The sequence below is a fragment of the Budorcas taxicolor genome, chromosome 22 (genome assembly GCF_023091745.1).
Source record: "Budorcas taxicolor isolate Tak-1 chromosome 22, Takin1.1, whole genome shotgun sequence".
Lineage (NCBI taxonomy): Eukaryota > Metazoa > Chordata > Mammalia > Artiodactyla > Bovidae > Budorcas > Budorcas taxicolor.
The window spans coordinates 5,075,319-5,098,582 of NC_068931.1; the positions used below are offsets into that span (position 1 = coordinate 5,075,319).

The following is a 23,264-nucleotide window of genomic DNA, read 5'->3' on the forward strand; positions in this document are numbered from 1 at the left end:
AGAGGACATAGCAACCCACTCCAGTACTCTTGCCTGGAGAATCCCGTGGACAGAGGAGCCTGGGGGGCTTCAGTCCCTGGGGTCGCAGAGAGTTGGGCACGACTGAGCAAGTAAGCACAGCACAGTGGATTTGGGGGGATACACTTCAATCCGTAACACAGGGAGATGAGGGGTGAGATCCACAGGGCACCAGCTCTGTAGTTAGGAGAACAGACTCAGGGAGAGAGTCCTCCTTTCCCTTTTCCCTGTCACTCCAAAGAGGTCACAGGCACCCTGGTCAAGACAATCCACTTACCAGCCCAGCATCACGTAGAGGTGGCAGTGTGTATTAGTTAATTATTGTTGCTATAACAAATTACCAGAGATTTGTGGCTTGAAACAGAACAAATTTATTGTTGTTTTAGTCATTGGAAAAGACCCTGATGCTGGAAAAGATTGAAGGCAAAAGAAGAGGGTGGAAGGGGAAGAGATGGTTGGATGGCATCACTGAATCAATGGACATGAACTTGGGCAGTTCATGGGGCCACAAAGAATTGGACACGACTTAGCAACTGATCAACAACAGTGATTACTTCTGGGGATCCATAATCTTAATATTGTTACTCAATATTTAATATTTTATTTTTCTGATTTTGTGCCACTAAACATGAAATTGAAAAAGATTTCTAAACCTTCTTTGGAAGTTTATATTTCCAAAAAGAGAACAACTCTTCTAAAGCAACTCCATTTTGGGAAGTAGCACCTTTATGTAAACAAACAAATAAAGATATCAAATAAGACTTCAGTTCAGTTCAGTTGCTCAGTTGTGTCCAACTCTTTGTGATACCATGGACTGCAGCACACCAGGCCTCCCTGTTCATCACCAACTTCTGGAGCTTACTCAAACTCATGTCCATTGAATTGGTGATGCATCCAACCATCTCATCCTCTGTTATCTCCTTCTCCTCCTGCCCTCAATCTTTCCCAGCATCAGGGTCTTTTCAAATGAGTCAGTTCTTCTCATCAGGGGGCCAAAGTATTGGAGTTTCAGCTTCAGTGAGTATTCAGGACTGATTTCGTTTAGGATGGACTGGTTGGATCTCCTTGCAGTCCAAGGGTTTCTCAAGAGTCTTCTCCAACACCACAGTTCAAAAGCATCGATTCTTCAGCACTCAGCCTTTTTTTTTTTTTGGTACTCAGCTTTCTTAATGTTAAATTAATTAGAAAATTTATATTGTGTTTCACCATGTGCCTGTTGTTTAGTCGCCAATTCATGTCTGACTCTTTGCGACCCCATGGACTAGCCTGTCAGGCTCTTCTGTGCATGGGATTTTCTAAGCAAGAATGCTGGAATAGGTTGTCATTTCTTTCTCCAGGGGACCTTCCTGACCCAGGGATTGAACCCAAGCCTTGGCAGGTGGATTCTTTACCACTAAGCCACCTGGGGAAGACCCAGTTACTAGAGTAGTATATCTTAAAGTATAATATAGGCCTGAGTTCTCTGTATAGATTAGTAATTTACACCTCACTGACATCTGTTTTTACCAGCTTTGTTTTCACTGATGTGTGGGGACCCAACATTATTAAAGTAAAAGATTTAAAAGCTGCAATGTAATTTACTACTTGCTCAAGAGGGATTATCTATATTTTGAATATATTATGCTCAAAATTTAAATTATTTATACTTTCATATTTTCCCAAGTGAATATTAGCATGTATTTCTCAAATTAAATAGTTAAGATTATAGAAAAGATAATATTAGGATAAAGGTTTTCCAAAGCCATCATTTCATCGGAACTAGAGCTAAAAAAGAGAAGAGGTGATTTTTTTTCTTGGTAATTCTGAATTATTTTGGAACTTGATTCTTATTAGTTTCATTAATATTATTATATCCTATATCATTGAGTTGATTTTATTATTCTTATTAGCCAAGAACAACCAATGTTGTTAAGAGAGGGCAAGGGTGTGCTTTTAAAGTTTGCATCTTCATGGGCAAGAGAGTGTCAGAGTCAGAATATGCTGTTGGTGATAACTAGGAAATTAGATTTTCTGTAAGGCTGTGATGAGCTCATTAAATATTTAGAAGGTCCTGCATGAGTAGTCAGATCAAGGATATGCTGTGTTCAGCATTATGGGTTCTGGTCACCAAGTAGATGAAACCAAAGAGCAGCTCTTCAGTTTACTTCTAGTATTTTTTTTTTTTTGTCCTTTTATGGTGAAAATGTTATTTATCAAATAGCAATTTCATCTTGATCATCACAGCAAGCAAAAATCCAGGGCCGGAATTCTCTATGTCGTGAACTTAATGTGTCTCTGAGAAAAGCAGCGTTGGTTCTTCCGACCACTACAGTGCCATGAGCTCAGGCACGCTGTTAGGTCTGCTGGTGAGCAGTAGGGTGACCTTTCCCTGTCCTGAGGAGAGAGCTGTCACTGCAACAAGTGAGATGCTTCTTTGTTTACTTCTTTGCTGCTTCCCCCATAACAAAACCCCCTATTCCCGCCTTCGCCCCAGGAAAGAAATGAAGGTGGTTTAGAATATTCTACCCCCAACTATGCCACTCTGGTGTAATGATTACTCTGAGTCAAAGACGATAGTGGGAAAAGTAGACAAAGGATAATTCTCTGCCCCACTCCCCTATCTGCATGGAACCAGATCCTAAATTCCCTGTGTAGAGGGACCCCAGCCAGCCCCCACTGTACTGGAAGGGAGATGACAATTCTCCAGTGGAACAACTGCTGAGCAGTCTACACAAACAAGCCTTACTCCATGCTCCCATCTTCCATTAGTCTCCTCCATATGTTTACCTTCCCATAGTCTGCACCCCTAAAAGCCTGAACCCCTTTACCTGTGTCTTTTACAAGCATGTTGCTCCTTTTAAGGTGATATACAGTCCCAGGTTCTAATCACGCCTCTGAGTTCCTCATCACTGGGTTTCTTTCTTATGTAAACCCAGTGCACATGCTAATAAACTTTGATTTCCTCTTGTTAATCTTCCCTTTGTCAGCCTTATTTGCAGTACCCAGTCACGAACCTGTGGGAAGAAAGGAGAGATTTTTTTCTTTTTTCATTTCCTAAGGGCTTCCCAGGTGGCTCGGTGGTAAAGAATCAGCCTGCCAAGGCAGGAGACATGGGTTTTATTCCTGGGTCAGGAAAATCCCTTGGAGAAAGAAATGACCAGTTACTCCAGTATTCTAGCTTGGGAAACCCCATGGACAGAGAACCCTGGTGAGCTTTAGTCCATGGGGTTGCAAAAAGTCAGACTCGACTGAGCAACTAAACAACAACAACAGCAATAAAAGTAATGGGGAAATTATGGAATATAACTAAAATATTTTCTTGCATCTGTGAGTAGGAAACTGTATAAATAAGATAGATTTTGAAGGGAGATGGTGTTTCATCATCCCTATAAATAAGGCTGGGGAAACTAGCATGGTGGTGAGCCATAAAGTATCAGGACATTCCACACTGAAGGTACAAAATTTATAGGTCCCCCAGGAAGGCTTCAGAACACTCTGTGATGGGAATTTGAAACTTTGAGAATTCAGGGCTTTTTTGTTCCCTGGAGAGATTGTCTAAGAAATCAGTGCACTGATTCATCAGCCTGGCAGCCTCCTTCCAGGGCTGGGGATGTAGCTCAGTGGTAGAGCATATGTTTCGCATGCATGAGGCCCCAGGTTCAATCCCTGGCATCTCCATGTCCTTCAACAAATGGTGCTGGTTTGTTTTTTAGTTTCATTTCTAAGAAAACATGACTTCACAGGAGGACATGTCACCAGTGTTACATATTAATATAAATTACAGGTACCACTCTACCATTTTCAATGAACTATGTGTAATGCTAATGATGTGATAGCATCTTCTTTCAGTATTAATAACATAGTTTTTATTAATACAAAATAAAAATATAGCCTTTCCAACAAATCTTTATTACTCTATTTGATTCATATACATTTCTGTTAACATCCACCTTCTTTTAATAAACCTATATAAATGGTCAGACAGAAACTTACCTGCTATGCTATGGGCATGACCCACTTGAAGAATAAAAAGTACAACAAAGATATTTAGAACAGTCCTTATTTCTAAAGTATCTGCACCTGTAATGCGCGCATGCTCTGTCACTCAATCATGATTGATTCTTCGCCACTGTAATATTATAGTAGTATTTGCAGCAAAGTTATATAAGCTAACTGTGCCAGAACTACCTTATTTTATTATTGCTTTGTTATCCTAGACGATTACATGATTTAACTGTAGTGTAATTCATGGAGTTACAGTGGATTCATTGAGATCAAGCCTTTGATAGCTATCTCAATTTTGATCACCATATACAAGGGCATATAGAATAAAAGCTTTTTTTTAAAGCTCCTGTATATCTTGGGTGGAGAGGAAGTTGACTTAAATCTCAGGATAAGTTTTGGGTTCTCCCCACCCATACAAGTGAAACCTCTTGACCCTGGGCATTGCTAGGACCTGGAACTGAAGGTGGTCCACTTTCTGCACACCACAGAGGTCATCACTGATGATCACACAGATGCATGCGTTTATCGTTCACTCTCTGCTATGAAGTATTATTCTATTTTGAAGAGTATTCCATCTTTTTCGGGGGAAACAATAGTGACATGGATTCAGATTAGCATGATGCAATGACAAAGTCAAGTGATGTCGCTGGCAAGTCCTCCTCTCCTGCATTATGGGTCTCCTGAGTCTTTGGCATGTTTTTTTCACCCTGTCATCTGCTGAGTTGTATTTACGCGTCTCATGTGAACAGAATTAAGATAACCCTTCGGATGCCAATCAGCCTTTCCTCTTGGATAACACTTGACAATATTTGAAACGAATGAAGCTTCAGTTTCCCCGCCGTGCTGAACCTCACCCCAAAGTTGGCACTGATGGCCTTCGCTTGTTTGCATGATGAATAAATCCTCAAGATGAGCTGTTCATCGCATAATTTGCTAGGATAAATCTAAGCCTGTCAGATCAAAGACATTTTTAATTATGTAACCCAAGGTAGTACATGGGTTCATATTTCAGAGGAATATTAAAAACTCCCTTAACTTATTCACAGTCTTTGAGAAGCTATTAAACCTGAGACAAGAAGCAAGCAGTCTCTCTAATTACGAATATCTATTACACATTTTATTGCTTCCTTTGAAATCATATCTCTTCTCAGCATGCTCTCAATGTCAGGGTTCTTTCCTTAGTGCCCTGAGATGTTTGGAAAGGGGAGAAGTGCTCCGGACACTGACTCTGCCCCTGTCACTACCTGCCCGAGCTGTGACAATCCTCGTATTTTCCTGACAGCCTTAACTACATCCTTCTCTCTCTCTCAGCACCTAGGTGTGACTGAACTGTCAAGCTTTTGAACTGGAGTCAAATGCAATTCCACTTTTTTTTTTCGTATTCTGGAAAATGAGAGGACTGTCACAGAAGTAAAAGCTGAAACCATAAAACAAATAAATAGCTACTGAATGTTTTCTATGCCACAGAAAGAACAGACACGAAAAAAGGAAAGAGCGTGACATCTGGCACAGTGATGGTAACAATGCTGGCAACAGAGTTTGCTACGTGTCTGGGTTCACTTCCAGCATCTCATTCATTCTGTAGAGCATCCTTAGGAAGTGGGTGCTATTTTAAGCCCTATTTTAAAGTTGAGGAAACTGGTGAACCAGGGCACTGAAATATTGCCTCCGGTGGTATGTCTAACTAGGAGTGTGGCCACTAAACAGAAAGGAGAAGCAGTCTGGCTTTGAGGCTAAACAGCTTTATACTGTTGTGAAATACATTCGTTTGTATGGGTTTCCATTCCCGCGCTTGCACATAGGAGGTAGTAGAAGCCAGAGCAGAGAGAGTCTGGGCTTTGTTGCTAGTTGGAGTCCACACTCAGGATTCCGACTTAGTGTCTGGTAAGGTTTGACAGCTGCATGCGTGCTTGATAAGTTGTTTCACTCGTGTCCGACTTGTTGTGACCCCATGGACTGTAGCCTATCAGCACCCCTCAACAGCTGTATTTCACAGAAAATTGCATTTGGGGGGATTTGAAAAGTTGACATATTTTACATGCCTCGTGGCTTTCCTGATACATTGGCAATCAATAAATGTGAGTTCCTATTGTGTCCTTCTCTTAAATGATAGAAAGATGGTATCCATGAAGCTTTATAATTCTAAAACAAAGAATTTCAAGAATTCCCCAAATTCTGAACTATAACTGTTGAAAAATATATAACTACATGAAAACGCAAATAATCCCAAAATGAAATATTTTAAGAAAGATTATTGAAGAAGGATTCAAATGGAATTCAGAGTGTGGTAAAAGTGTTTCGAGTTTGGAAAAGGTTGGAAACTTCTGAAAAGGCTTGAGAGTTTTCCAAGGTTAGGGAGACAGGTTGCAGAGCCATTGAAGGAGGCAAAATCGTGTTCACCATCCCTAAAGGGACAAGACATTCAGCAGAGGCCAGGTGGTGCAAGACTTGCTACAGAGATAGATGTATCCGCATTGGATAGGAGTGGAGAGTTAATAGTGACGCAGAGTCAGAGAGCAGGAGCTAAAGCCCGGAAGGAAACTTTCAATCAGAGTTGGGATGACTGCAAAAGTCTAGGGAATTTGCTCTTGAGACTGGCGATCAAGGAAGCTAACTATTTAAGGTTAGACTCCGTGTCTTTTTGCATTTTTTCATTTCCTCTTTTCCTTGATTCTCTAACATTTATTTTGGAATCATTCTCTCCTCCAAGTCTCTTCAGGTCTGCAGGCTATTATTATTCTATGCATCTCCACTGAACTCTCGTATACCCCATGCTTCTTTTTATTACAAAACTTATCACACCTGATTGCAGTTCTTTGGCCATGTGTCTCCTCTTTTGACTGTGAGCCCCCAGAGAACAGAGATCATCTCTTCCTCATCTGCACGCTTTTTATAAACCATTTTACATTTATAGAAAAATTGAGATGTAATAAAGTCCTCATGTACATCATGCAGTACATATCTTTTCAAACTGTCCTGTTTTATTTATTATCTATCAAATTTCTTCATGTTTTCCATGACCTCATACTGTATGAATAATTAAAATGTGACAAAAATAAAGTTTATATGATGAGAGTATGTTTTCATCTACGGTGGTTATCATGAGGTGTTATGAGGCACCTGGGGTTTTGTTATTATTATTATTAGTTATTTGTTCTGTTTTTTGTTATTGCAGATGTTTAGTGCTAGAGTCGGGGGCACCTGTGATTCAAAGGTATGAATTGGAGAGTGTTTGAATTGGCCAAAAGTATATGCAATATCTGCAGCACGCCAGGTATCCCCGTCCATCACCAACTCCTGGAGCTTACTCAAACTCATGTCCATTGAGTCAGTGATGTCATCCAACCATCTCATCCTCTGTCATCCCCTTCTCCTCCTGCCCTCAATCTTTCTCAGAATCAGGGTCTTTTCAAATGAGTCAGTTCTTCACATTAGGTGGCCAAATTATTGGAGTTTCAGCTTCAGCATCAGTCCTTCCAATGAATATTCAGGACTGATTTCCTTTAGGATGGACTGGTTGTATCTCCTTGCTGTCCAAGGGATGCTCGAGAGTATTCTCCAACACCACAGTTCAAAAGCATCAATTCTTCTGCGCTCAGTTTTCTTTACAGTCCAACTCTCACATCCATACATGACTACTGGAAAAACCATAGCTTTGACTAGATGGACCTTTGTTGGCAAAGTAATGTCTCTGCTTTTTAATTTGCTGTCTGCTGCTACTGCTACTGCTAAGTCGCGTCAGATGTATCCGACTCTGTGTGATCCCATAGACGGCAGCCCACCAGGCTCCCCCGTCCCTGGGATTCTCCAGGCAAGAACACTGGAGTGGGTTGCCATTACCTTCTCCAGTGCATGAAAGTGAAAAATGAAAGGGAAGTTGCTCAGTCATGTCTGACTCAGCTACCTCATGGACTGCAGCCTACCAGGCTCCTCTGTCTATAGGATTTTCCAGGCAAGAGTACTGGAGTGGGGTGCCATTGACTTCTCCGAATATGCTGTCTAGGTTGGTCATAATTTTTCTTCCAAGGTGCAAGCATCTTTTAATTTCATGACTGCAGTCACCATCTGCAGTAATTTTAAGGACCCCCAAAGTAAATCTTGTCACTGTTTCCGCTCTGTATACACAGATATGTATTCATGAGGGCTATGTCTTTTTCTAATTCAAAGTTTTCTTCCTCTAACATTTTTTTATGCTGGAATCACATTCAAGCTATACTTGACAATTGTGATAACACATCACATGCCTTATACACTCAAAAATCTACTGTTGAATTAAGAATTTCTAATATTGGTCACTGGTCTTCCCAGGTGGCTCAGTGGTAAAGAATCTGACTGCACTGCAGGAGATACAAGTTTGATTCCTGGGTTGGGAAGATCCCCAGGAGAAAGAAACGGCAAGCCACTCCAATAAACTTGCCTGGGAAACCCTATGGAGAAAGGAGCCTGGCAGGCTACAGTCCATGGGGTCGCAAAAGAGATGGGACACGGTTTAGCGATTAAACAGCGACAAGTATTGATCACTAGAGGAGAAAAACAGATGCTTATGGTGATTTGGATCTCCTGTTGTTTTAACTTTAATGGTAAAAACCTTGAATGTATTCTGTAATTGCTGAAACACACTGACAGAAATGTCTGTCTTGAATAATGCCCTGAAACAGTCACCCATAAGCACCCTTTAGAAAACTGCAAATTATTGTCTATTACAATGTCCAGAGAGGTAAGCTTCAGAAAAAGAGACAAATCTCCTGGAAATTGCATCCCTGGAATGGTAATTCAGCTGAGCCCCAGCTCTGATCTGAGCACTCCTGTGAATGACGCCCAGACAGCCGCGATGAGTGAGGAAGTAGGTCAGGTCGTCACTGTGAGAAGAGGATTTTTCTACTCACTTCAAATACCTGGTAGGGGCGGGGGGAACTATTCTGGGCCCAACCTGCTATCTTCACTTTAATTTAATTCCTCTTCTTTTATAGAACCGCTAAAATCTGGGCTCTAGTTAATAATCTGTCTCTTTATCAGTAAGTCAAAGAGAAAGCACGTTGGCACTCAGACCCGAGGTGTTTGCAGAGGAGAATACCCACTAACCCAGGTGCTGTGGGAGCCCAGTGCTGTGTGATGTCCCGGAGTGCCAGCCCACTTGCCAGTGATCCAGGGGCTCCTCCACACGTTTTCACTCTGCAGCTCTTCCAGACATATCTCCACGTAAATTTCCTTCAGTCTCTGGTCCTTGTATATAAACATTCTTATTTCTGTAACTTGTGGTGGCTTTTTCTTCCTGATTTCCTCAGATTGATGTCCTGAGATTAGCATTCATTTTTTTTCTTCCAAAATAGTTGAGGATTTATTTGCACATTTGTAGACTGTTACAGATTTCTCAAGTGGCACAGTGGTAAAGACTCCCCTACCAATGCAGGAGACACAAGATGTGTGGGTTTGATCCTTAGGTCAGGAAGATCACCTAGAGAAGAAATGATGTCATTTCTCACTCCAGTATTCTTGCCTGGAAAATTGCACAGACAGAGGAGCCTGGAGGGCTGCGGTTCGCAAAGAGTCTTACTCGTGACTGAGCACACATGCGCGCGCACACACACACACACAGACTGTTATATTTTATGTATTTACTTTATCTAAGAGCAAAAAAAAAAAAAGTGAGATGTAAATTACATATTCAGTGATTACTTTTTTCTCGAATTTATACATAGTTGAAAAAAATTTAAAACATCATACATTTTATGTTACTTTATATGTAACATAAAGACTTCACATGTAAGTCAAAATTATAGAAGAGTAATTAGATATTCTTACCCAATACAGAATAAACACGCCATGGTGCATTTATGGTCCTTACAAAGCACATAATCTAAGTAGGACATAGAAATGAATATCACTAGTAGTTCATGATTCATAGCCAAGTGAGCATATTCATAGCAATCTGTTTGCAAGGTGAGAGTTTAAACAACTGTTTAAAATGGTGACCTCCAAACTTTTGGTTCGGATTTCTTGAAAGACAATTTTTTCATGGACCGAGGCTGGGGGAGATGGTTTTAGGATTCAAGTGCATTAAATTTTTTGTGTACTTTGTTTCTCTTATCATTCAGTTCAGTTCAGTCACTCAGTCATGTCCGACTCTTTGCAACCCCATGAATTGCAGCACGCCAGGCCTCCCTGTCCATCACCAACTCCCAGAATTCACTCAGACTCATGTCCATTGAGTCAGTGATGCCATCCAGCCATCTCATCCTCTGTCATCTCCTTCTCCTCCTGCCCCCAATCCCTCCTAGAATCAGAGTCTTTTCCAATGAGTCAACTCTTCGCATGAGGTGGCCGAGGTACTGAAGTTTCAGCTTTAGCATCATTCCTTCCAAAGAACACTCAGGACTGATCTCCTTCAGAATGGACTGGTTGGATCTCCTTGCAGTCCAAGGGAATCTCAAGAGTCTTCTCCAACAACACATTTCAAAAACATCAATTATTCGGCGCTCAGCCTTCTTCACAGTCCAACTCTCACATCCATGAATGACCACAGGAAAAACCATAGCCTAGAGGAAAAGAACAGAATGGGAAAGACTAGAGATCTCTTCAAGAAAATTAGAGATACCAAGGGAACATTTTATGCAAAGATGGGCCTGATGAAGGACAGAAATGGTATGGACCTAACAAACAGAAGCAGAAGATATTAAGAAGAGGTGGCAAGAATACACAGAAGAACTGTACAAAAAAGATCTTCATGACCCAGATAATCACGATGGTGTGATCACTTATCTAGAGCCAGACATCCTGGACTGTGAAGTTAAGTGGGCCTTAGAAAGCATCACTATGAACAAAGCTAGTGGAGGTGATGGAATTCCAGTGGAGCTGTTTCAAATCCTGAACGATGATGCTGTGAAAGTGCTACACTCAATATGCCAGCAAATTTGGAAAACTCAGCAGTGGCCACAGGACTGGAAAAGGTCAGTTTCCATTCCAACCCCAAAGAAAGGCAATGCCAAAGAATGCTCAAACTACTGCACAATTGCACTCATCTCACATGCTAGTAAAGTAATGCTCAAAATTCTCCAAGCCAGGCTTCAGCAATACATGAACCATGAACTACCAGATGTTCAAGCTGGTTTTAGAAAAGGCAGAGGAACTAGAGATCAAATTGCCAGCATTCGCTGGATCATGGAAAAAGCAAGAGAGTTCCAGAAAAACATCTATTTCTGCTTTATTGACTATGCCAAAGCCTTTGACTGTGTGGATCACAATAAAACTGTGGAAAATTCTGAGAGAGATGGGAATACCAGATCACCTGACCTGCCTCTTGAGAAGGAAGCAACAGTTAGAACCGGACATGGAACAACAGACTGGTTTCAAATAGGAAAAGGAGTACGTCAAGGCTGTATATTGTCACCCTGCATATTTAACTTATATGCAGAATACATCATGAGAAACGCTGGATTGGAAGAATCACAAGCTGGAATCAAGATTGCCGGGAGAAATATCAATAACCTCAGATATGCAGATGACACCACCCTTATGGCAGAAAGTGAAGGGGAACAAAAAACCCTCTTGAGGAAAGTGAAAGAGGAGAGTGAAAAAGTTGGCTTAAGGCTCAACATTGAGAAAACGAAAATCATGGCATCCGGTCCGATCACTTCATGGGAAGTAGATGAGGAAACAGTGGAAACAATGTCAGATTTTAATTTTGGGGCTCCAAAATCACTGCAGATGGTGATTGCAGCTGTGAAATTAAAAGATGCTTACTCCTTGGAAGAAAAGTTATGACCAACCTAGATAGCATATTCAGAAGCAGAGACATTACTTTGCCGACTAAGGTTCATCTAGTCAAGGCTATGGTTTTTCCAGTGGTCGTGTATGGATGTGAGAGTTGGACTGTGAAGAAGGCTGATCGCCGAAGAATGGATGCTTTTGAACTGTGGTGTTGGAGAAGACTCTTGAGAGTCCCTTGGACTGCACGGAGATCCAACCAGTGCATTCTGAAGGAGATCAACCCTGGGATTTCTTTGGAAGGAATGATGCTAAAGCTGAAACTCCAGTACTTTGGCTACCTCATGTGAAGAGTTGACTCATTGGAAAAGACTTTGTCACTGGGAGGGATTGGGGGCAGGAGAAGAAGGGGACGACAGAGGATGAGATGGCTGGATGGCATCACTGACTCAATGGATGTGAATCTGAGTGAACTCTGGAAGTTGGTGATGGACAGGGAAGCCTGGCATGCTGCGATTCACGGGGTCGGAAAGAGTCGAACAAGACTGAGCGACTGAACTGAACTGAACTGACTAGACTGACCTTAGCTGGCAAAGTAATGTCTCTGCTTTTGAATATGCTATCTAGGTTGGTCATAACTTTTCTTCCAAGAAGTAAGCGTCTTTTAATTTCACAGCTGCAATCACCATCTGCAGTGATTTTGGAGCCCCAAAATTAAAATCTGACATTGTTTCCACTGTTTCCTCATCTACTTCCCATGAAGTGATTGGACCGGATGCCATGATTTTCGTTTTCTCAGTGTTGAGCTTTAAGCCAACTATTTCACCCTCTTCTTTCACTTTCGTCAAGAGGCTTTTTAGTTCCTCTTCACTTTCTGCCAGAAGGGTAGTGTCATCTGCATATCTGAGGTTATTGATATTTCTCCCGGCAATCTTGATTCCAGCTTGTGATTCTTCCAGTCCAGCTTTTCTCATGATGTACTCTGCATATAAGTTAAATAAGCAGGATGACAATATACAGCCTTGACATACTCCTTTTCCTATTTGAAACCAGTCTGTTGTTCCATGTCTGGTTCTAACTGTTGCTTTCTGAACTGCATACAGATTTCTCAAGAGGCAGGTTAGGTGGTCTGGTATTCCCATCTCTTGAAGAATTTTCCACAGTTTTATTGTGATCCACACAGTCAAAGGCTTTGGCATAGTCAATAAAGCAGAAATAGATGTTTTTCTGGAACTCTCTAGCTTTTTCCATGATCCAGTGGATGTTGGCAATTGGATCTCTGGTTCCTCTGCCTTTTCTAAAACCAGCTTGAACATCTGGAAGTTTACGGTTCACATATTGCTGAAGCCTGGCTTGGAGAATTTTGAGCATTACTTTACTAGCATGTGAGATGAGCACAGTTGTGCGGTAGTTTGAGCATTCTTTGGCATTGCCTTTCTTTGGGATTGGAATGGAAACTGACCTTTTCCAGTCCTGTGGCCACTGCTGAGTTTTCCAAATTTGCTGGCATATTGAGTGCAGCACTTTCACAGCATCATCGTTCAGGATTTGAAACAGCTCCACTGGAATTCCATCACCTCCACTAGCTTTGTTCATAGTGATGCTTTCTAAGGCCCACTTAACTTCACAGTCCAGGATGTCTGGCTCTAGATGAGTGATCACACCATCGTGATTATCTGCGTGGTGAAGATCTTTTTTGTGCAATTCTTCTGGGTATTCTTGCCACCTCTTCTTAATATCTTCTGCTTCTGTTAGGTCCATACTTTTTCTGTCCTTTATTGAGCCCATCTTTGCATGAAATATTTCCTTGGGTTCTCTAATTTTCTTGAAGAGATCTCTAGTCTTTCCCATTCTGTTCTTTTCCTCTATTTCTTTGCATTGATTGCTGAAGAAGGCTTTCTTATCTCTTCTTGCTATTCTCTTATCTTTACAACTCACCAAATAATTATACAGCTCACCATAATGCAGGATCAGTGCGAGCCCTGAGCTTGTTTTTCTGCAGCTGGAAGGTTCCCTCTGCGGGTGATGGGAGAGTGATGGGGAGTGGCTGTAAACAGGGATGAAGCTTCTAGCAGTTTCACCTCCTGCTTTGTGGCCTGGTATTTGTCCATGGCCTGGCAGCTGGGGACTCCTGTTTAAACAATGTTATTCAGATGTGGGTCTGGAAGAAATTCTTCCTAAATATGATAAATGCTGATTTTATTTTGAAATTTCTTTCATGTGTACAAGCAATGCTCAAAATCAAGATTTAAATATACAGGTCTACATGTTCAATTTGCATACTCAAGAAATGGTTAATTGAGCTTGCTACTTTGCTTTTTTAATTTTTTAAAGATGTAGACCATTTAAAAAATCTTTATTAAATTTGTTTTAATTTTGCTTCTGTTGTATGCTTTTGTTTTTTTGGCCATGAACTATTGTGGGATTTTAGTTCTCCAACCAGTAATTGAACCCACTCCCCCTGCATTGGGAAGGGAAGTCTTAACCATTGGATTGCTATGGAAGTTTCAACTACTTAAGTTTTTACTTGGCAATTATTGTGATCCAACCTGTAAAAAGAGAGTACTAGTTCCATCAACATGCTGAGAAAGATTTAATTTCCAGTTGTCAAAGCTGCTATAGTCTGTCCTGCAGAGTCTTTGCTGAGCACTCCCCACATGTGTTCTTTTGCTATTTGATGGTATTTGTCACATTTGAGGCTGCCACCTATGATGATGTCAACTAGACTTGCTGTTATCACTCAGAGCCCATTTCACAAACAGCAATGGATGTGATGGAAGGTGGGACCAAAAACACCTTCCAAAATTAACTGGAGAATTGTGCACTGTCATCTCTTTCTTTTGGCCATAGACAGGTGCTTTCTCCTTACATGTGTGTGAAGCTGGGGAAGAGTCCCCAGTCTGGATGACCTTGTGGATGGGGAGGTCTTCACAGTTTCACATTCACGTGGTGCCCCCTTGGGGGTGCTCTCAATACCTTTGTATTTACCTTTGGAGTAAAATACATTACACTTTGTGATGTTTGTGTATTTAAAGATCATTTAATACCTCCTTCAGGGATAATATTCTGGACTTTGCAACTCTGAGGTTGGTAAATGTGAAAATGTCCAATTACAGGCATTATTAAGCTATACATTATTAAGCCTCTATTTCTCTATAATGCAAGAGTAACTGAAAAAAAGCATTTGAGAAGTGGAGCTTCTCTATTAATAATGTATTTTTAAAGCCACTTCTCTATGCTATTAATTTCATATTTCTTGAGACAGCAATTCTATCATCATGGTGTTTCATATTGCTCCAAGTCTTCTCTATGAATATCCAGTTACTATTCCAAAAATTACAGATTCTTCAGAGAATCCAATTTATTAGGATTGAGGCTGAGATCTGACTTTTTCAGAGTGATATCTGCATTTCTGAGCAGTTTAGCTTTTACAGTTCATGTTAGAAATAAACCGGCCCTTCAGAAGTTGTGATGCATCTGTAAGTAATCTGTCATGCAGAAAATTATATATAAATGCATGCTTCCTTAATATAATGCTACTCAATTTCCAGAGTAAACAAGAAGTAAATAAGGAGACTGAGACAACTTTATATTTCTCACTAAGTAAATAGATTTACATGATTGGCATAATCAATGATTGTTTCCCCTCTCTTGAAATAAAGATGTTTAGCAGCAAACTACTTAAAATACAAAGGCAGTAGAACATTTTCCCTTTTTCTATGTTAGGAAATGGAGAGAAAAGTAATTTTGTCCGGGATAGTATGAATAACAAATATGGAGAATATTAAAAGTCTTAGTCAGTTTCCTCCTCTACTTTGCTGACAAGCAAATGTTGTTGATTACCATGTCTTTAAGAAAGAACTCAACCCATATATGGAAATGGCAACCCACTCCAGTATTCTTGCCTGGGAGATCCTATGGACAAAGAAGCCTGGCAGGCTACAGTCCTCGGGGTCACAAAAGAATCAGACACGACTGAGTGACTAAACAACAACCCATATAGGAATATGCCCTTTTGAATCTATCAACTGTGACTCTGCAATTTATTTTCTACTTTGGCAATGTTTCAACAAAATGTTACTTCATTGTGAGTAAACAACTGCTTAAATATAAGACTCATGAATAATTTTCTTTGGTTGCTTATCTTCCATACACCTATACATACACTCAAGTTGAAGCAGCAAAACAATCAAATCATTATAGACTTTGGATTACCAATATGGTTTACTTCTTTGTGATTGTGATGGATATCATCTGCAAACTAATTTCTCAAAAATATCATTTATGTGGGCAGAAATCTACAAGAAAAATGACTAGCCTTTTTGGAAAAAATGAAACAAATTGGTTTAAGGTATGGTCACAATTTTGTGCACACATCAGATCTCATAGACGACATAAGCAGATACACATGTTATAGCCTTACCAAGGGCACGAGCTCTGGAGTCAGAATTTCAGCTCCTCCTTTAATAGCTGTGACCTTAAGCTAGTTATTTATACTTTCTGTATCTCTGTTGTTTATTTAATAAGGGATGGAATAATAGTGATAGGATTGTTGGGAAGATTCAATGAGCTAATAAATGTAAAATATTTTGAAGAGTGATTGGAAATGATGTTTTGTAATTGTTAGTTACTGTTACCTCATTTAACTTTATCAAAACCCTATGAGTTAGTAATTGTACTTTTCCATTTTTTTGAGATGAAAATCTCTTGAGATTTAGCAATTTTAATTAACTTGCTCAAGGTCACATATCTTGTTAAGTATTTTAGCAAGAATTATAGTCCAGACTTCATGATCCAAGTCCATGTATTTAACTCTGTGTTATAATTTCTCAATCCATATGCATTTTTCATCTCCCTCTTTCATTGTCCTTATAGTTCTCTAAAATTTCCACCACTGATATTGTTGTGGCACAGCCTAAACCTATCTATCTTACTGCTTTCAGTAACACTAATTGCCATGTGTTTTACTTTTGTTTACAGATCAGTTAGAATCTCATCAAAGAAGTGGACTTAAATAATAAGACTCCTTCAAAGTCTATACTATCATCCTGAGGGAGTAATGTTTGCTTAATAAACATGATTTGATTGGAACAATTCTGGAAAGACAAGCTCAGAAATGTGCACAAATTCAAGTACAAATTTCTGTATGAATTTCCTGAAGTGTTGCCAAATATATTTAGCAAAACATTTTCCGTCAATCTGTAGTCATAATTCCATTCCTCAAAGTTCTTGATGCTTAGGTTTAAGGTTGAATAGGGCATCTCTGCATAGTGCTAACAAGAGGAAGACGTACACTGGGGACAAAGGAGAAAGGGTGTGGATCGTGCCACCTGGCCAAAAGGCATGTGTAATAATTTAACTGCACAGTGCAAATGGCATTCGAAATCTGTGTTCTCGCTAGTTGCCAAGTCTAAGCTTGCTTCACAAAACTAGTTACTTGGAGTGATTTTGAATTATAAAATGGCAGTCTGCAAAGAACATCTGTGGTCTAAACTCTAGTTTAATAAATGTGAAACGTGTCTATACAGGGTAATCTAGAATAAAATGTACTTGCTTGAGTTAGTGAATTAGAGACCTTGCTAGGTGGATAGACATTTACCTCATCTTAGGCAGCTGAATATTTGCTATGTCATATTTTGCACTATAGAGGCAATAGATCAAAGACTCTGGTGGGACTCAAGTGTCACGTGTAGAACACTTAGTAGCAGTAACCTACGACTTCACTCCTTTCCTAAACTTAGGGTAAGTGTCTGTATTCAACAACACTTATAACCACTTGGGTGACTGCCAGGGTATACATATAGTAAGAGGAAATGAATACATAGCTTGACATTTCTAATAGCACATGCTCATGTGTGCTAAGTCACTTCAGTCATATCTGACTGTTTGCGACCTTTTGGACCATAGCCCACTGGACTCCTCGGTCTATAGGATTTCAAGGCAAGAATACTGGGGTGAGTTGCCATGCCCTCCTCCAGGGGATTTTCTTGGCCCAGGGATCGAACCTGCATCTCTTAAGTCTCCTGCTTTGGCAGGCAGCCTCTTTACCACTAGGGCCACCTGGGAACCCTGTCGTGTATAGCACATGCTATATCTTTATGGGCTTCCCAGGTGCTTCCTTGGTGGCTCAGACGGTAAAGCGTCTGCCCGCAATGAGGGAGACCCGGGTTCAATTCCTGGGTCAGGAAGATCCCCTGGAGAAGGAAATAGGAATCCACTCCAGCACTCTTGCCTGGAAAATCCCATGGACGGAGAAGCCTGATAGGCTAGAGTCCATGGGGTCGCAAAGAGTCGGACACGACTGAGTAACTTCACTCAGTCACGTGCATTAGTGGTAAAGAATCCACCTGCCAATTCAGGAGACGCAAGAGACGCAGACTTGATCCCTGGGTCAGAAGGATCCCCTGGAGTAGGAAATGGCACCCCACTCCAGTATTCTTGCCTTAAAAATTTCATGGACGGAGGAGCCTGCCAGGCTACAGTCCGTGGGGCCATAGAGAGTCTGAGCACATACATATCTTCTTTATAAGAAATCTTTTAGTAAGGATATACACAAGTGTATTTGTGATAAAATATGATTACTAATGTAAATGGTTCTCCTGCATTAATTTATATACATATATTAAACATGATCTGTTTCCCAAAGTACCCTTTTGAAGATAGATGTGATGTCAACATTTATGCAAAGAATGTCATTTATGTTTCAGCTTGAAAATAGAGGAAATTTTAAAGAGGTATGATCTGAATTGTAGTGTGTCTTCCCTCACTACAATGTGTAAAACTCCTAACTAATAAAGTACTTTCTCTCCATCAACAAGGTTTAATGTTATAAAATAATATTTCCAATACTGAATTACTTATGACAAAAAACAGTAAATATCACTAAACAGAATTTTACATCACTAAATTAGGTCATTAGCAGTGTTTTATGGGTCAGTAAACTATTTAAAATGGACTCCAATAGGCAAATGCCATCCATAGGGACATTTTCTTCTTACTTAAATTTTAGCACTTCTACCTTGGAACAAAATCATAGATTACATAATCATTTCCAGTAACACTCTATTCTGTGATACAACCACTTCAGATATGTTGTAATATGTACTTCTCACAACTTTGAGGATACTATATTTATTTAAAGTAATGTAGTGACTAGATTTGACAGTATAAATTTGTTTGACTAGATCAAGGTTTAATTTCACTTGATATATAAAAATGAATTGCAATTTCATTGGAAATACTTGTGCATGTATTGCCACCTATTAAAAAAGTTAAGATAGCAATGAGAATGACCAATTATTAAAACAGATTTTAAAAGGAGCAATAATAAATAAGAAGCTTCACAAAAATTCTGACTTTTGAAAAGGTCAAAAAAGTCAAAATTGAAAAGCTAAAATTAAGATGGTATTTGGACAGGGGATATAGAAATACCCAACTCCATTTTTTTCTATAACTCAATGCTATTTTTTTAAGTTAATTTGTTTACATTAAGTTTACCTCACAAGTGATCTCTCCCACACTCACCTAACATGGAGCCACTGGTTTTTATGTTCTTCATGCCTTGAGCATAAAATCTTTCCACTAAAGATGTTTACTGCCTCATATTTGCTCGTCTCAAGCCACAGGAAGAAAATGACCCTCCCTTACAACACAGAAGCTCTGTACCAAGTAGTGGTAGCCAGCTCAGCAGCTGCACCTACCCAACTGGCCAGCTTCTCACCATCTCCTGTGTCCTGTGTGTGCTTAGTCACTCAGGCATGTCTTACTCCAAGATCCCATAGACTGTAGCCTGCCAGGCTTCCCTGTCCATGGGACTTTTCAGGCAAGAATACTGAAGTGGGTTGCCATGCCCTCCTCCAGGGGATCTTCCCAACCTAGGGACTGAACCAAGTCTCCAACATTGCTGTGAAACTAACTCTTCTCAAAAAATTACATTTTTTATTAAAAATGGTCTAATCCCATTTGTGTAGATAGAACTTTAATTACAAGTGATACCTAACATTTTGCATTGCTTGTTTTGTTTACTAATATTCATTAAAAAATATATGGGACTTCTCTGGTGGTTCAGTGGCTAAAAACTCTGAGCTCCCAATGCAGAAGCCTGAGTTTGATCCTTGGTCAGAGACCTAGATCCCACATGCCACAATTAAGACTCAGTACATTGCTGGTTTTAGGAAAAGCAGGGGAACCAGAGATCAAATTGCCAACATCTGCTGGATCATGGAAAAAGCAAGAGAATTCCAGAAAAACATCTATTTCTGCTTTATTGACTATGCCAAAGCCCTTGACTGTGTGGATCACAATGAACTGTGGAAAATTCTTCAAGAGATGGGAATACCAGACCACCTGACCTGCCTCTTGAGAAACCTATATGCAGGTCAGGAAGCAACAGTTAGAACTGGACATGAAACAACAGACTGGTTTCAAATAGGAAAAGGAGTATGTCAAGGCTGTATATTGTCACCCTGCTTATTTAACTTCTATGCAGAGTACATCATGAGAAACGCTGGGCTGGAAGAAGCACAAGCTGGAATCAAGATTGCCGGGAGAAATATCAATAACCTCAGATATGCAGATGACACCACCCTTATGGCAGAAAGTGAAGAGGAATTAAAAAGCCTCTTGTTGAAAGTGAAAGAGGAGAGTGAAAAAGTTGGCTTAAAGCTCAACATTCAGAAAACGAAGATCATGGCATCTGGTCCCATCATTTCATGGAAAATAGATGGGGAAACAGTGGAAACAGTGTCAGACTTTATTTTCCCAGGCTCCAAAATCACTGCAGATGGTAATTGCAGCTATTAAACTAAAAGACGCTTACTCCTTGGAAGGAAAGTTATGACCAACCTAGATAGCATATTCAAAACCAGAGACATTACTTTGCCAACAAAGGTCCGTCTAGTCAAGGCTATGGTTTTTCCTGTGGTCATGCATGGATGTGAGAGTTGGACTGTGAAGAAAGCTGAGTGCCGAAGAATTGATGCTTTTGAACTGTGGTGTTGGAGAAGACTCTTGAGAGTCCTTTGGACTGCAAGGAGATCCAACCAGTCCATTCTGAAGGAGATCAGTCCTGGGTGTTCATTGGAAGGACTGATGCTAAAGCTGAAACTCCAATACTTTGGCCACCTCATGCAAAGAGCTGACTCATTGGAAAAGACTCTGATGCTGGGAGGGATTGGGGGCAGGAGGAGAAGGGGATGACAGAGGATGAGATGGCTGGATGGCATCACTGCCTCAATGGACATGAGTTTGAATAAACTCCAGGAATTGGTGATGGACAGGGAGGCCTGGTGTGCTGCAATTCATGGGGTTGCAAAGAGTCGGACACGACTGAGTGACTGAACTGACTGACTGACTGACATTATAGAAAAAGCTCTATAAGGTTTAAGTTGTCAATAAAACTCTATTAAATTAAAAAAAATACTCAGTATAGCTTAAATAAATATTTAAATATATATGTACATATATATAAAGTCTACATGAATTCACAATTAAAATATAAATTTGTTTCATTAAAAAATTGTAATATAAAAACAAAATGGCATGAAAAGAAAAATGTCTTGAGCAAGGTATCAGAATATATTAAAAACAAACAGAAAAAAAAACCCCAAAAACAAAACCCAAACCAAACCAAAATAAGACCCAAGCCCTCTCTTGAGAGATAAAGACTTTAGCTAAGGGTAGCCAAGAATATCTAGCAAGCCTCTTGCTCATTTATTTTCAAAGTTCTGGGCTGATGGACAAATAATTTTCCTAGTTGGGTAATAGTAGCTGGAAATAGCAGCATGTCAGAGGATTTAAAATTGCCTGCATATTGTACATAGTCCTCCCTCCTCAGGTTGCATACGTTTTACCTAATAAAGAGGAATAAAAACCTGAACATCTTTCACCAATACAAAATACGGGAATAGTGACTTACAATATGAAACTTTTCATTCACTTCCACCATATCCCTCCTTTTGTAGAACGTTTGAGGAATGAGCATGTGTTTCAGAATTCTCACTTTAGGACTGTTCACTCACAGGGTTTTACTTAAAATTAGATTTGGATCCATATGGTATCGCAGAAGTAAAAGATCTTGCCTTCAGTTGCAAGGGAAAACACATTGATCATATGCTTCTACCCTGCTGGAAAGTGGAATGTTTTTCCCTTTTATTAAGTAGGAACACAATGAGCCCCACGATCAGAGCACAGCTTATGGTCCTGAACCACAGGACTTGGCAACTGTAGCCCCTCGTGGATTTTGAAGCACTCGTGCTCCCGGGATAAATGTAAACGGAAAACTATCTAACTTGCCAGTTGGTACACCAAATACCCATGAAATGCTACCCCAAGGGTGGTCATGCCTTGAGGCCCATATGTTTCAGCATCTGTCGTAACTCCTATTCCAGCCTCCAGGGTAAACATAGCAACTTGTTACTTGGGTCACATGAGTGAGTTGTCAAACTCTTCCTATGCCCTAGTATTTCACAAAACTAGAGAGACAAAACAGGCACACAGAGAATAGAAAGGCCTAAAGGGAACCCTATTATCCTTACCTTGGTATCACTAATGGGAGGAGGAAATTATCCTGCTTTGGAAAATAATGGTCTACTTTGCAAGTAGAATTTTTGTCTTGGCTGATGGTAATCTGCCTGCAATGCAGGAGACCCCAGTTCGATCCCTGAAAAGTGAGGATTCCCTGGAGAAGGGAATGGCAACCCACTCTAGTATTCTTAAGGATAGAGGAGCCTACTGAGCTACAGTCCATGGGGTTGCAAAGAGTCGAGCATGGCAGAGTGACTAACATTTTCTGCCTTTTGTTTAATTTTTCTGATTAACAAGTGGGAAGATATTTTATTTTATTAATAAATTAGAAAAATGGTGCAGGGCAAATGTCTGAGAGAGGCATTAATAAGATATACATTGGTGTGTTCTGCTATTTCTTCTAAGTGTTTTCATCACTGAGTAGGTCATAGCAATGTTAGTCCCTAGTTTTCCCAAAGTGAAGTTTCTGTCCCTCTTCTCAACCTTACAACGTGGCACTAATATCAGGTTTAATTAACAACCTGCTTGGAAAAGACTTGGTGACAGGGTTGTGTTTCTTCTCACTGATATAAAGCGAAGAACATTTAGAATATAGTCCTTGTGCTAATGGCACATAGCCTTCTGATAGCACACATCTTAGTATACAAAGGGACACATGTTGTTAATGAGCTCTCAAAGCACTGGGTCTGGACCAGGAAGACAGAACAGCAGTCGGAAGCATAGCTGTCGCTGTTGTGAAAACGTGCCTACCAGATGCTCTGGCTTTGGCGGCCAGACGCTCCTGGTGTTCTGTATCCGTTTGCCAGGCATCGTGCAGCTATTTTCATTGCTGCGCTTGGCACTTTCTTCCCATCTTCTCCAGCTTTCTTTCCCTCCTGATCTCTAGGACACTGGGCTCTCAGTCCTTTTGCTCCCTTTCCCACCCGCCCTCTGTCCTTTTGCTTCACCCTTGTCTTCTCTCCACCCTGTAAACGCTGGTGTTCTCTGTGATGCTTGCTGCTCTTCGGTCCCTCAGATTCTTTCCTTTATTCACG

General features: G+C 40.3%; 1 non-coding gene across 1 annotated transcript; it reads left to right on the top strand.

Annotated features, from left to right (window-relative positions):
- The first annotated feature begins 3,603 nt into the window (after positions 1-3,603).
- TRNAA-CGC (transfer RNA alanine (anticodon CGC)) lies at positions 3,604-3,675 on the top strand. The gene has a single exon. It is a non-coding gene; the product is annotated as a tRNA-Ala (tRNA).
- The last annotated feature ends 19,589 nt before the right edge of the window (positions 3,676-23,264 follow it).